Source organism: Geotrypetes seraphini, chromosome 4 (assembly GCF_902459505.1).
Source record: "Geotrypetes seraphini chromosome 4, aGeoSer1.1, whole genome shotgun sequence".
Lineage (NCBI taxonomy): Eukaryota > Metazoa > Chordata > Amphibia > Gymnophiona > Dermophiidae > Geotrypetes > Geotrypetes seraphini.
The window spans coordinates 219,813,192-219,826,031 of record NC_047087.1 but is presented as its reverse complement, the minus strand read 5'-3'; the positions used below and the strand labels follow the sequence as shown (position 1 = coordinate 219,826,031).

General features: G+C 43.6%; 1 protein-coding gene across 1 annotated transcript in view; it reads right to left on the bottom strand.

Annotated features, from left to right (window-relative positions):
* RASGEF1A (RasGEF domain family member 1A) overlaps positions 1-11,826 on the bottom strand; it is a 374,005-nt gene extending 362,179 nt beyond the window's left edge. The window contains exon 1 of the mRNA XM_033943511.1: positions 11,709-11,826. The gene's annotated coding sequence lies outside the window, so the exon portion shown is untranslated. The remainder of the gene's footprint in view (positions 1-11,708) is intronic.
* Positions 11,827-12,840: the final 1,014 nt, after the last annotated feature.

Sequence of the window (12,840 nt, the reverse complement as noted above, 5' to 3'; positions counted from 1 at the left end):
TAGGGGACACCGCAGTGAACTTCACATTAAAGATCCCAGGTACACATCTCACCATAAACCCCTTATATGGTGAGCTCTCGAAAACTCACCCACCTGTATACCACAACAATGGCCCTCTTGCCTACAGGTGTTATGTCAGTACAGTAGGTTTTTGGTGGGTTTTGATAGGCTCATATTTTCCACCAGTGTACTCATTAGAGTATGCCCCTGGGTCCCCTTTTCTACAGTCCATTGAACTGACCACTAGGCTAATCCGGAGAGTTGTTTGGTGCTCTAATAAGACCAGGAGCAACAGGATGCTGCAGAATGAAGACTTCCAGGGTACACCGGCGGAGCAGGCTCACTCGTTGCTGCTGCCCAAATATTTAAAATGAGAGTGGCGGGGAGGAAATGGTTGGGGGAGCCAGGAGACCATTTCTTCTGACCAACCACCAATTTTTTAAGGGGACATGGCCCCTGTGGCCACTCCCATTCTTCATGCACATGATACATAATATAGTTTTGCAATAAGATAGTGAAGTAGGGACTTCACATAAAGATAAGACTTACATATTGTGAGTTAGCTAGATGGCAGGTGTAAAGTCTAAATGAAGATAAGGCCATTTTAACAATAAGGGAACAATAAGGAAACTTCTTTCAGTAGTAGTATAATTTTTATACTTAGTATGAAATATCTAACATATGGATTGGGACATATTACAGCAACAAGACAATTGATAAGAATTTGTAATAGTAGGACAATTTCTATACTTAATATGAAATCTAACATGATTTGGGACTAATTACAGTAAGAACGCAACAACTTAGTACAGCTGCAAGAATGTTTTAACAATTCTTTACAAATCATCAGAGGTGGATCCAGGGATAGCATATTGGAGGTTTAGGGTTAGGAGTTACTTTTGTGGCCGATACTTAAGTAAAAAGGTGTGTTTTTACAACTTTCCTGAAGTTTAATAATCCTGCCAGTGATTTGAAAGATGCGGGATTTCATTCCATAATCTGGGTAAGAAGTGAGAGTAAGCGTGTTTCCGGGCATTTTCAAGTAGAATGGTTCATGCTGAAGGAGTCGAAAATCTTCTCTCACCTTGTGATCGCAGAGGTTGGTTTGGGAGATAGGTTGATAGTTTTCCTGACATGTAGGATGGTATCATTTTGTCAAGGAATTTGAAGGCTAATGTCACAGCTTTAAAGATGCAGTGTTTTTGAATGGGCAGCCAGTGTACAGTGACCGGGGCTGGAGTGATGGGGTCATAACTTTTAAGGTTTTTCAGTAGGAAACTGCTGCATTTTGTACATGACATAATTATTGTAGATTCTTTGTAGATATCCCCACAAATAGAGAATTGTGATAGTGGATGTTTTGCTATGCGTTCAAGTCTGAATGCCAAATATACTAGCATAACATTATTTAAAAGTTATCCATACGTAACACCCTCTTGTAGGCATCCCTAGGTCTGGGAGGGACTGGAGGGGCCTGATAACCAGGGGAGCTATGGTAAGTTCCCACTACAGCCTCTGGCATAGTAAGGGGGGGCATACTGCCCTTGGCAGGGGCACTAGCACCTCTTCTATTCCCCTCTCCCCATACCTCTTGAAATCCTTGCCAACCGCAAGTAGCATCTCTTTCCTACTACTCACGCCAGCCTCGTCCCTCTAATGTTACTTTCTGTTTGTGGGGACTAGGGTGTGGGACAGAGGGAAGGATGAGGCCAGTATGAGCAGCAGGTAAGAGATGCTGCTTGTGGTCAGTGAAGATTTTTAGTGGTGGGAGGAGAAGGGCCACGGGGAAGGCTACATGGGGGTTGCACTGCATGGGGAAGGGTGCATCGGGGGCATATGGCAAGGTGATGCCAGGCACCTCTACAAACTTCCCCCGCTATACCACTGACTACAGCTCCTTGTTTCTTAACCCTCCATTGCCCCAAGTACAAAATAAGTGCGTATATTTAATATGTAACTGCTTTGATTGTAACCAAAGAAAGAAAGTATATCAAATCCCCTTTCTGTCTTGAGCCTGCTGCTGGGTCCCTATTTTTACCTGGTGAGCCATCTGCTGTTCTCAGGAGAAGCCTTCTTAGGTCCCCTCCTTGACAGGTTTCTCAGTAGAGAATGACATGGAGACACAATTTGTCCCGTTCCCATGGATAACCATGGGAAACCATCCCATGTCATTCTTTAGTGTCTAGTTCAGCCTCAGTCCATCTACACTAGCATTTTTCAATGCAAGGCTTGAGGGTCAGTGGCTGTGCCCATTCATATTCTGTTTCTTCCCTCTATCCTTAAAAATGAAATAGGGATCATTTCCCCTGGTTAAGCGTGGGGACTGGGACAGGGACAAATTCTGCCCCATGTCATCTCAGCTTAACTCTTTCATGAATCCAGCCCTTTAGAGCCTGTGACTATAGTTCCAGGTATATTCCCAAAAGAGGGAACCTCTCCTTTTACCCAAGAGAGCAGAAATCTTGCACAGAATTTCTGAATCATTGAATGATTGATGGGTCTGAAACCCAGCAGGGTCATGGCAAAATTAACCCCAATTATATTCTGCTGAGGAGTTTTTCCTGACCCACTAACCAGCTTCAGTTACCTTTACATAGCATGTGTGTATTAATCCTGATTTTATTTATTAACTTTAATAGATAATCCTTCCCAAAGTATATGAATGTGGATCATTTGTCTGCCTTTTCTCCCAGAGAACAATTTGCATATCAAACCCACCTTGCTGTTTTCCTGCCCCTTTAGTGATATAACACAGGGCTGCTGAAAGAGGAGCATGTCAATTAGAATGCTCTCATTATTTCTCAATTTACCTCAGGCAGAGCAATCCTGTTTTTCATAATCCCTTTGACCAGAAATCTCTTCCTCGCCTTAGGTGTCTCAAAAGCCCTTTCCTTTAGGGAGGTTTCACATATAAAGTTATCCATACTCTTTCTGAGGTCTGACTTGAACACAATGGATAGGGGATAATTCTATAAGAAGCCACCTAGTTTTAGGTGGCCAGAATGTGCAAGAATTGGCAATATTCTAGTCATGTGCATATGTTAAGTGACCACTTATAGAATACCAACTAGTAGAAAAGGATGTGCTATGAGTTTATGGTACATACTTTCCCAGTGGGCCTGCAGATGGGCAGAGTTTAGGCAGAGAATGCAAATGCGTGCATAAATTATACTATTCTATAATTTACATGTGTTCTGTCTGACATTCAGGTGTGGGCATTTACACCAGCTTTAAGACTGGTATAAGTGATCATTATCTTCAATGCAATTGAGTTTCCTGCCAAGTTCACTAGTATTATATAAAGTGGATATCTACTTTTCTTTATAGAACAACTTTGAAATAGATGCCTGCTTACCTTCTTATCTTAGGACCTGTTATAAAATTGCTTTCACAGTGGCACAATATTGTTATTATCCACATACATGTAGGGGTAATATTCGGGCTATAGTGGTAAGTGGCTGGTAAGCTGCTCCCAGCTGCAAGCTAAACTAACCTCAGATTGAAAGTCGGTGTATACATGTCTCCTGGCATTGAATATCCTGAAACGGAAGTTAACCGGGCACCAGCTGATATTCGGATTGTGTCCTGTTAACTCAGCACATACAGTTAGGACAGGTTTTTGCTATTCCAGGTTTATGTGCCTTCTTAGCTGGTTAACACACTGAGGCCAGGATTCACAAAAACCCATGTTAAAAAGCGACGGTCTGCTAACGCAGCCGTTTTGATAGTGAATCGAAAAAAGTGAGACCTTCTTAAAAAATTGTGCATGGAAATGAGGTCAACAGACAGCAGTGAATATTCGCTAAATTTGCATATGCCCATTGCTCATTCACTTGTCTTTCAAAGAACACCATGTAGTCAGAATGGCCGTAAGGAAAAAAATATAAACTTTATTTGAACACTGGCCTCAAAATCATAGTCCATCACAGGTTTCAATGTGAGCATGAAAATATAACCAAAAGAAAAGGTTCCACAAAACAAACTTAACTCTGCTGCCAGCTCTGGACTTTAGCAAGAAGATTATACACAGTCTTCTTCACCAGAGTCTTAAGGCTAGGCATACTTTATGCAGGAAAAAGAATACAATTATTTTTGCTTAAATGCTTCATTATTTTTCAACATCTAAAATAAGCAGCTCTCTGTTCCTGAGCTGCAGGATGGAAGTCTATGGCAGTGATTAATAAGCCAGCAATATTGGTCTGCTGGTACAAGTAGCCATGAGAAATAGACAGAATCATTTACATTTCTGGGAAGCAGGTTCCTTAGCAAGGCACATAGACAGCATTATAGCATTTAGGCTGGAGACAGCAAATACTGGTTCTCAAAGGTGAACTCACTCCAAAACTGGGGATGGTTTTTAACAGAGAAAACATAACAGTTTTACATTCAGAGATTTTCAATCTGTATCTGAGAAGCATGCAGGCTAAATGCAATTAACAGGTTCCTATGGTAACAGCTAACATCTGGTTTTCCTCACATGGAGTTCTGTTAACAGTGAATCAAAGAAAAAAACAGGCTGAGTTTCCTGCTCAGCGTATAGCTTAATTTAAAGTGAAGGATACTGTCCCTTTGCTTAAAGCACAGAGAAAAAATGTAGAAAACTTTACAGTCCAAAATTACCCTCTCTGGTAGCCCACACAGTCTGCTTACCAGAGGGGGGAAAAAACAGCCATGGAAAACATCCAAAAGACTCACGTTTGTTTCAAGCCACTTCCATTTGCTCTGACCAAACTTCAGTTGCAGCACTGTTGTCCTCCACTATCATAGCTTCTCCCAGCTCTGAGGGAAAGAATCCTGAAGGTAGGTTTTCTTCAGCCTGCTCTTCCATCATTTCCCAGTCAGGGCTGGGAAGATGCACTGCCTGGACTGTGGTAAGCTCAGTCCTGTCCTGAGCTTCCTGTCCTGTTTGCTCGCTTTAAACTGAGGAAAAAAAAAAACACACCCCCTTGGCTTCAGTGGGGGGAAGGGCTTTCCTTCCTCAGCCTGGGATGTTTCTCTGAGGGAAAACTGTCTTCCTGCTTTCTGCCTTACAGGAACTGGGTAATAGTAGGGCAGAGATTTCTTGCTTTGCTTTGGCACTGCCTCAGGTAAGTTAAAGCTTTCCTGTTCTGTCTCAGTCTCATCTTCACTGCACATAGGGTAGTCAGCTAAATTACTGTCATGGGTTCTGACCTGGTCTGCCCTTTTGCACTGGGTTTGTATGATTTCCTATATTTCCCTGTGATAAACTTTGAGATTGCGGTAGGTTTGTCACACTATGTATTTTATGGAAATTTTTATGAATGTTTGATACTGGAAATCGCTTAGATTGTAGGAGGTATATAAATGTGCTAAATAATAAATAAATTCCCTTACACTTTTAAAATCCCTTTCACTTTTAAAATCCACTGAACAGAATCTATATACAGACACATACAGGCAGGTTTTAGATAAAACGAAGAGGGAAACTAACATGCCTAGTGAGTATTCCCATACAGTACTATTTTGCAAGAGGCTCTGCCAAATGTGGAGTCTCATGTAAAATAGATGCAGGACTAGGGTTACCAGATGACTTGTTAGAGGACTGTCCGGGTTTTGGAAAGCCCCTACAAGCTCTGGCTGCATCTGGAGGGCCTCTGAGCATGCGCAGATGATGTCACATGCATCTGCGCATGCTCCAGGCCCTCCAGACTCAGATGGAGCTCGTAGCAAAGAGAGGAGGCTTTCTGGGGGCAGGGCTGGAGGTGGAACTGGAAATTTCTGGAGGCAGAACTAGGCGGGGTCATATGTCCAGAGTTTTCTTTTTTTTTTAATACAGTAACCCTATGCAGTACTACATGTCAAAGTCCTTCCATATAGAATAGGAGCAGACATTTTAGAAAGCTGCACATAGGGATAAACTAGAAGTCTCCCCCTAAACACACACAAAAACATGGAAGAAGCTTTCTTAAAGTCACTGATCCCTCTGCAAAAGGCATTGTTCCAAGTATCAGTGCAACCCCCCACAACCCAAGCCAGCCTTCCCCACAGATTGTGTCCACCCTCCCATGAGGGAGTCTCCCTCAGCATTCACACTCCTGATTCAGCCCTTCCCTCCCATAGTGAAGGCCTTAATGTGTGGGCAACTACCCAACATATGATAGTCTCCCTCAGGCCCAACCCTCCTTCCAAGGCTCAACCTATATAAAGAAGCTCCCTCAGCATTGCCCACTTCCCGTCACAACCAACTCTGCATTTACCAGGGGGCTACTGGATTTTAGTGAGATTCAGACCATCCAAAATTGTCACTAAGACCTCTAGCGGTAATATCACAGTATTAACACTAGGGGGTCAGGTTTCCATATACTGTATCTTATACTATACTGTATATTCTATATGTTGAATTTATATTCATATGTTTTTCTAAAATATCTCTTAATTACCATATACTTCAGTAGGTTGAACATGTCCTTCTCATTGGACTTAAGTGAAATTAGTACCTAATTTTCAAACTGCAAGAGTTATTCTTATAACTACATAAGCCAAACTGTATGCATTCATAGTTTTCAATCTTTGCAGCTGTATTCTTATCCCCAGACCCATTATCACACTGGAAGCACACAGGCGCTATATAGTCTGAGGCTGTTCCACATCATCTTGAACAGATGGGTTCACAGGTGTCTAATGGATATAAACTAACAGATGGTAGGGAAAATCAGGAAAATGTTTCACAATTTAGTTAGTGCAAAATACAAAATGATGATATTTTAAGTAAACAATATATAAGAACGTAAGTGAATACATTTTCTTTGTTAATGATGCTTGACTGAAATGAAGACAAATCTCTGCGTGGCTACCAGTGAAACTTTATTGTGATGGAAGGAAGACTTTTCGCATTAATGTTAAAAAGGCAATTCTATAAGCTGGCACTTAAATTTAGGTGCTAAAGTTTGCTTAGTTTATAGAATTGTAGTGCTTATGTGTATGACTGGCATCAGTGTTTTATTTATTTTCTGCATATCCTTCAGTTCTATGCAGATTACAAATTATTCAGGTACTCACACATTTTTCACTATCTGTCCTGTCAGGCACTGGGGGATTAAGTGACTATCTAATGTACCTGGGGCACCTATCTAATGTACTTAATCTAATGTACCTATCTAATGTACCTGGGGCACTGGGGGATTAAGTGACTTACCCAGCGTCACAAGGAGCAGAGCAGGATTTGAACCCACAACTCCAGGGTGCTGTAGCTCTAACCACTGCACCACACACTTATGGTTGGTGAGCTTTGTCATAAGGCGTACAAGGCAGACTTAAAGATCTCAATTTGTATACTTTGAAGGAAAGGTGGGAGAGGGGAGATAAGAATAATCCAAATAACAGTTACTGGATGCTAGGGTCCACCTTGGGGGTCAGTGCCCATGAAAAAGATCTGGATGTCATCGTAGACAATACGTGGAAACCTTCTACCCAATGTGCGGCAGCAGCCCAAAAAAACAAACAAGATGCTAGGAATGATTTAAAAAGGGATGGTATATAGGACTAGGAATGTTATAATCTCTCTGTATCGCTCGAGGTGCAACCTCACCTTGAGAATTGCGTTCAATTCTGATCTCCTTATCTCAAAAAAGATATAGTGGAACTAGAAAAGGTTCAAAGAAGAGCTACCAAGATGATAAAGGGAATTGGACTCTTGTCGTATGAGAAAAGACTAAAGAGGTTAGGGTTCTTCATCTTGGAAAAGAGACAGCTGAGGGGAGATATAATTGAAGTCTACAAAATCCTGAGTGGTGTAGAACGGTTACAAGTGGTTGATTTTTTACTGAATCAAGATTTACAAAGACTAGGGGACATCTGATAAAGTTAAAGAGTAATACTTTTAAAACCAATAGGAGGAAATATTTTTTCACTCAGAGAATAAATTCTGGAATGTGTTGCCAGAGGATGTGGTAAGAGTGGTTATTGTAGCTGGTTTAAAAAAAAGGTTTGGACAAGTTCCTAGAGGAAAAGTCCATAGTTTGCTGTTGAGACAGACATGGGAGAAGCCACTGCTTGCCCTGGATCGGTAGCATGGAATGCTACTACTGCTTGGGTTTTTGCCAGATACTTGTGACTTGGATTGGCCCAGGATACTGGGCTAGATGTTCCATTGGTCTGACCCAGTAAGGCTATTCTTTTGTTCTTATGTTTTTATGATAGAGATGTTTAAATTCCTAAATGGCATAAATGCGCACGAGGTGAGTCTCTTTCAATTGAAAATAAAACTCTGGAATGGGGAGCATAGGATGAAGGTGAACGGGGATAGACCCAAAAGTAACCTCAGAAGATACTTTTCATGGAAAGTGTAGTGAACCTGTGGAATGGCCTCCTCTTAGAGGTGGTGGCGACAAAAAGGGCCTGATTCTATAAACAGTGCCGTACGTTAGGCGGTGCCCTACCGCCACCTAACATAATTGCTTTAATTGGTGTAGTAATTGACCATACCGTTAAAAAACAATTGAAAACTCATTTTAAAAAGTAAGTGTTAGAATCACATCTACAGCAAGGCGTCTAGCAGTTCCTAAGTTCAAAGTAGGCGTGGTTAGGGGAGGAGAAGACCTTAGATGCCACTAGGTGAGATTCTCAAAAGATCTTAGGCGTCTGCAATGTAGGCCAGTAAAACTCTGGCCTACATGACCAGCGCCTAAGTTTTGTGATAGATGCCATTAGCCGTGATTCTTTAAACAATACCTAAGCGTGATTGACACGCGGCCGGTGCCTTTTTTTTTAAGGCGGCTGCCAATTTAGGTGCAGTTTACAGAATCCGACCCAAAGTGTATCTGAATTAAAAAAAAGCTTGGGATAAATAGGTTGGATCTCTAAGGGAGAGGAGAGGTTAGAAGATGGCATGGTTAGACAGACTAGCTAGGCCATATGGTCTTTATCTGCCTTCATTTTTCTCTGTTTCTAAAAATGCTATGTACTATGCACCTAAATTGTACACATTGTCAGAGCATGGGCATTTCTTGGGCATGTCACTAAGTGATTAACAATTTATACACAGACCCACAGATTCTGAATTTTATGACTAAAGTTGCGAGCAATTTGTGCACACAACTTAATTAGTTAAGCCATTCAGCATCAATAACTGCCAAATAACAGTATACAGTAATGCTGTCCAATTTGCTGATTAGAATTGATTCACCGATTCACTTTGGTGAATTGATTTGTTTTCTAAAAAATTGGACTCATTGATTCAGTGAGTTCTGACATACTTCCGGGTCTCCTAAAGCAGCAGCACTGGTGGTGGTGGCTGGCTGGCAGAAGCAGCACGGTGAACAGGCTGCTTCTGGCCTGCCCCGCTGGGGTCTTCCCTCTACCATGTTATTGATGATGCGGCAGAGGTAAGCTCTAGTGAGGCAGACCGGAATCAGCCTGTTCACTGTGCTGCCTCTGGTTGTCAGCCACCACTGCTTCTTCTTTGAAAGGCCCAAAGGTATGTCAGATCTCATGGGGGGAGGGCGTGGTTGAACGGTACTGCACAGGGGATGGGAGAGAGGGATGGAAAGCTGCTACATAGGGTGATGGGAGGGAGAGAAAGCTGTGCATATGGGGGGAGAAAATAGAAAAGCAGAATTGTTGGACATGGGGTGGAGGAGAGGAAGGGTGAGATTCAACAAACGTAGAAAGGGGTAAGAGGGAGAAATCCTGCATATGGTGGAGAGGAGGGAGACATGCATGGAGAAGAGAGAGGGAAAAATGTTGGACGTAGGGTGGAGGGCAGGGAGAGATGGTGCATGGGGAGAGAAAGAGATATTGCATATCATAATGGAGGGGAATAAGGGAGAGATGCTGCATGGAGGGGAGTGGAGAGGTTTGAGCCAGGGCACAAGGCAGAGAGAAAGATGGTAGACAGTGGGAAAAACCCAGAAATGTTGGATATGGCTGTGGAAGGAAAGGTACAGAGATGGTGAGCACAGAGAAAGAAGGAAACAAACAGAAACCAGAGCCTGGGACCAACATGATTTGAATAATAAAATGACCAGACAACAAAAGGTAGAAAAAATAATTTTATTTTCTATTTTGTGTTTACAATATGTCAGATTTGAAATGTGTATCCTGCCAGACAGCGAGCATGAGCTAGGGCTTAACAGAGAGATGAAAAGTCTTTTTTGTTTTGTTTATACCCTAGCACTGGCATGGGGTTGGAGAGGGCAAAGGGGGTGGGGTGGGTGAAAAGGCTACAAAATAAAGTCACCAGGCCATTTGAAAAAATGCCTGATTGGGTGGAAACAATGAATTGAATCAAAAATTAATTCAATAAGCCATATCAAATTGAATCAAATTGAAAAATGTTTCCCTGAATTGGGCAGCACTAGTGTACAGTAAGATTCAGAAACGGCTAAGGGGCACTTTTACTCATTTGTGGTTTAAAAGTATCCTTAACACACCCTTATGCTGGTCTTTTCCATGGCCTAAGGCTATTTTTACTGCAGCTATGAAATTATTGGCAAGAATTAGAATTTACGTGCTGAACTTTCTAAGTATGATGTGATGTGTGTAAATTCTAGTGCATGGATCTCAAAAGGGGACATGACCAGGGAAGGGGCATGAGCGGGTTGTGGGCAATCCTAAAAATTAGGTTCACTGTTATAGAATACACCTGATCCATGCACAATTTAGGCGCAGAGATTTATATCAGGTTTTCATTGGCATACATGGCCGCACCTCAATTTTAGTCACATGGACAGTCACTACACATATTCTATAAATTGCACCTAACTCTGGATGCAGTTTATAGAATGTTGCTAAGCATGGCTTTTTTTGTGTGTGTCGATTTTTTTATGCGCCAGTGTCTGGACAAAACGGGATTCCCAACATTTTTCCAAATAACCCAAAAACCTTCTACTGCCGCAGGCACTTCTGCCTGAAATTCAAAACATTTCTGAGTACCTTATTTTTCATCAGTCACAGCGCATCAAGCTTGCAAAACAGATGAGCTCTTAGTTAATGAAACCACAGAATTCATTGAGCCAATAGCTCAGTGGCATTGAAGACTTTGGGCTAGATTCACAAAGCAAACCGACCGTGTACTGATCGGTTTGCGAGCCCTTTGTGACCCGATTTCCCTCTGACCCAATTCACTAACCTGCATAGTGATCCCATCCCGATCCGTGCATGCAAATGAGGGGAATCGGCATGCAAATCAGGAAGGACATGATTCACTACCCTTTTCTCCTGACACCCCGACTGGCTGGCCAATCAAGAACAAGCAACTGGTGAGGACCTGTCGCTTGTGTAAAAAACTCCACTCGGAGTTCTGCCTGCCCTGACTCTTCTCTCTCTGGCTCCCTGGCTCTTCTGCTGTCTCTGCCTGCTCCAACTCTCTCTAGCTCCCCCGACTCTCCTGCTCTCTGCCGCGACCTGCTCTCTGTCTGCCCTGACTCTCTCTGCCCCCCCCCCCCCAACTCTTCTGCTCTCTGCCTGCCCTGATTCTCTCTGGCTCCCCCGACTCTCCTGCTCTCTGCCGTCTTTCCCCACAGTGCGAGCCTGTGGTTTTAAAGCGGGGCTGCACTGCAGGGAAGGGCAGCAGAGAGCAGGAGAGTCAAAAATTGCTCAGCCCTCAGCCCGGCCCAGCCCCGGCTCTTCCAGTACCCCGTTTTTATAATGATGTACATTTTTTTAATGTATTACTACATTGTAAACCGCTTAGATATTTGATTAAGCGGTCTAAAAAATCTTTTAATAAACTTGACATCCCCCTGTACCTAAAAGTTGGGAGTAGGAGGAGTGCTCAGTCCAGCTGCTCTGTAGACCTCCAGCGGTGGAAAAAGGAGGAACCACAAAGTCCTCCTGCTTCTTCTCCTCCGCCCTGCCCGACACAATGCCAGACTTAGGCCCCGCCCCATTGCATCATGTGATACACAGAGATGAGCCTAAGGCCCTGATTGGTTTAGGTGCCTCAGGCTCCTCTCCATTGGGAGGGGCCTGAGGCACCTGAGCAAATCAGGGACTTCTTTAGGGCTGCATCTAAGGAAGTTCCTGATTGGCTACTGCTTTGGCCCATCAGGGACTTCCTTAGGCTCAGCCCTAAGGAAGTCCCTGATTGGCTCAGGCACCTCAGGCCCCTCTCAAGGGGGGAGGAGCCCGAGGCACCTGAGCCAATCAGGGCCCTAGGCTACTCCCTGTGCATCACATGATGCAATAGGGTGGGGCCTAAGGCTGGTATTGCATCAGACAAGGCGGAGGAGGAACAGGAGGACTTTGCGGTTCCTCCTGTTCCCACCGCTGAAGGCCTACGGAGCAGGAGGGACTGAGCACCCTTCCTGCTCCCAACTTTTAGGTATGGGGGTGTCGGGTCAGGCCGGGGGTGGGCCGGGCCGGGCCATGCCGGTCAGAGTGTGTGTGTGTGTGTGCCGTGCCATTCGTGGGAGCGGGTGCTGTGCTGGTCGGGGTGTGTGTGTGTGTGCAGTACCTGGTGTGCATGGGGGGGGGGGGTGTTCGGCATGGGGGAGGCTTTTTTTTTTTTTAATAGGACTGATATTTTGCGGCCTATTTTAAAAAATGGAAAAAAAAAAAAAAAAAGCTAACAGAGCCCTGACAGCAGTGACAGGAGGATTCTTCTCCTGTCACTACTGTCAGGTCTCTCCCCGACTCAATCCAATCCATGCAGTTGGTTGGGGGCGTGCCTCCGATCACCTCCATTTGCATGAAGATGGTTGGTGAAGTCAGCCTGCCTCCACTCGCACACGGATTGGACACGGATTGTAAGGTTAGTGAATCTAGGCCTTTGTGAATTTGCCAAGATTGAAAGAGGACACTTTGAAAACAAATGTGAATTATCTAAGAAACACCCTCCCTCCTCCCCGCTCCCCCCCCCAATTATACTAATGTATTTTC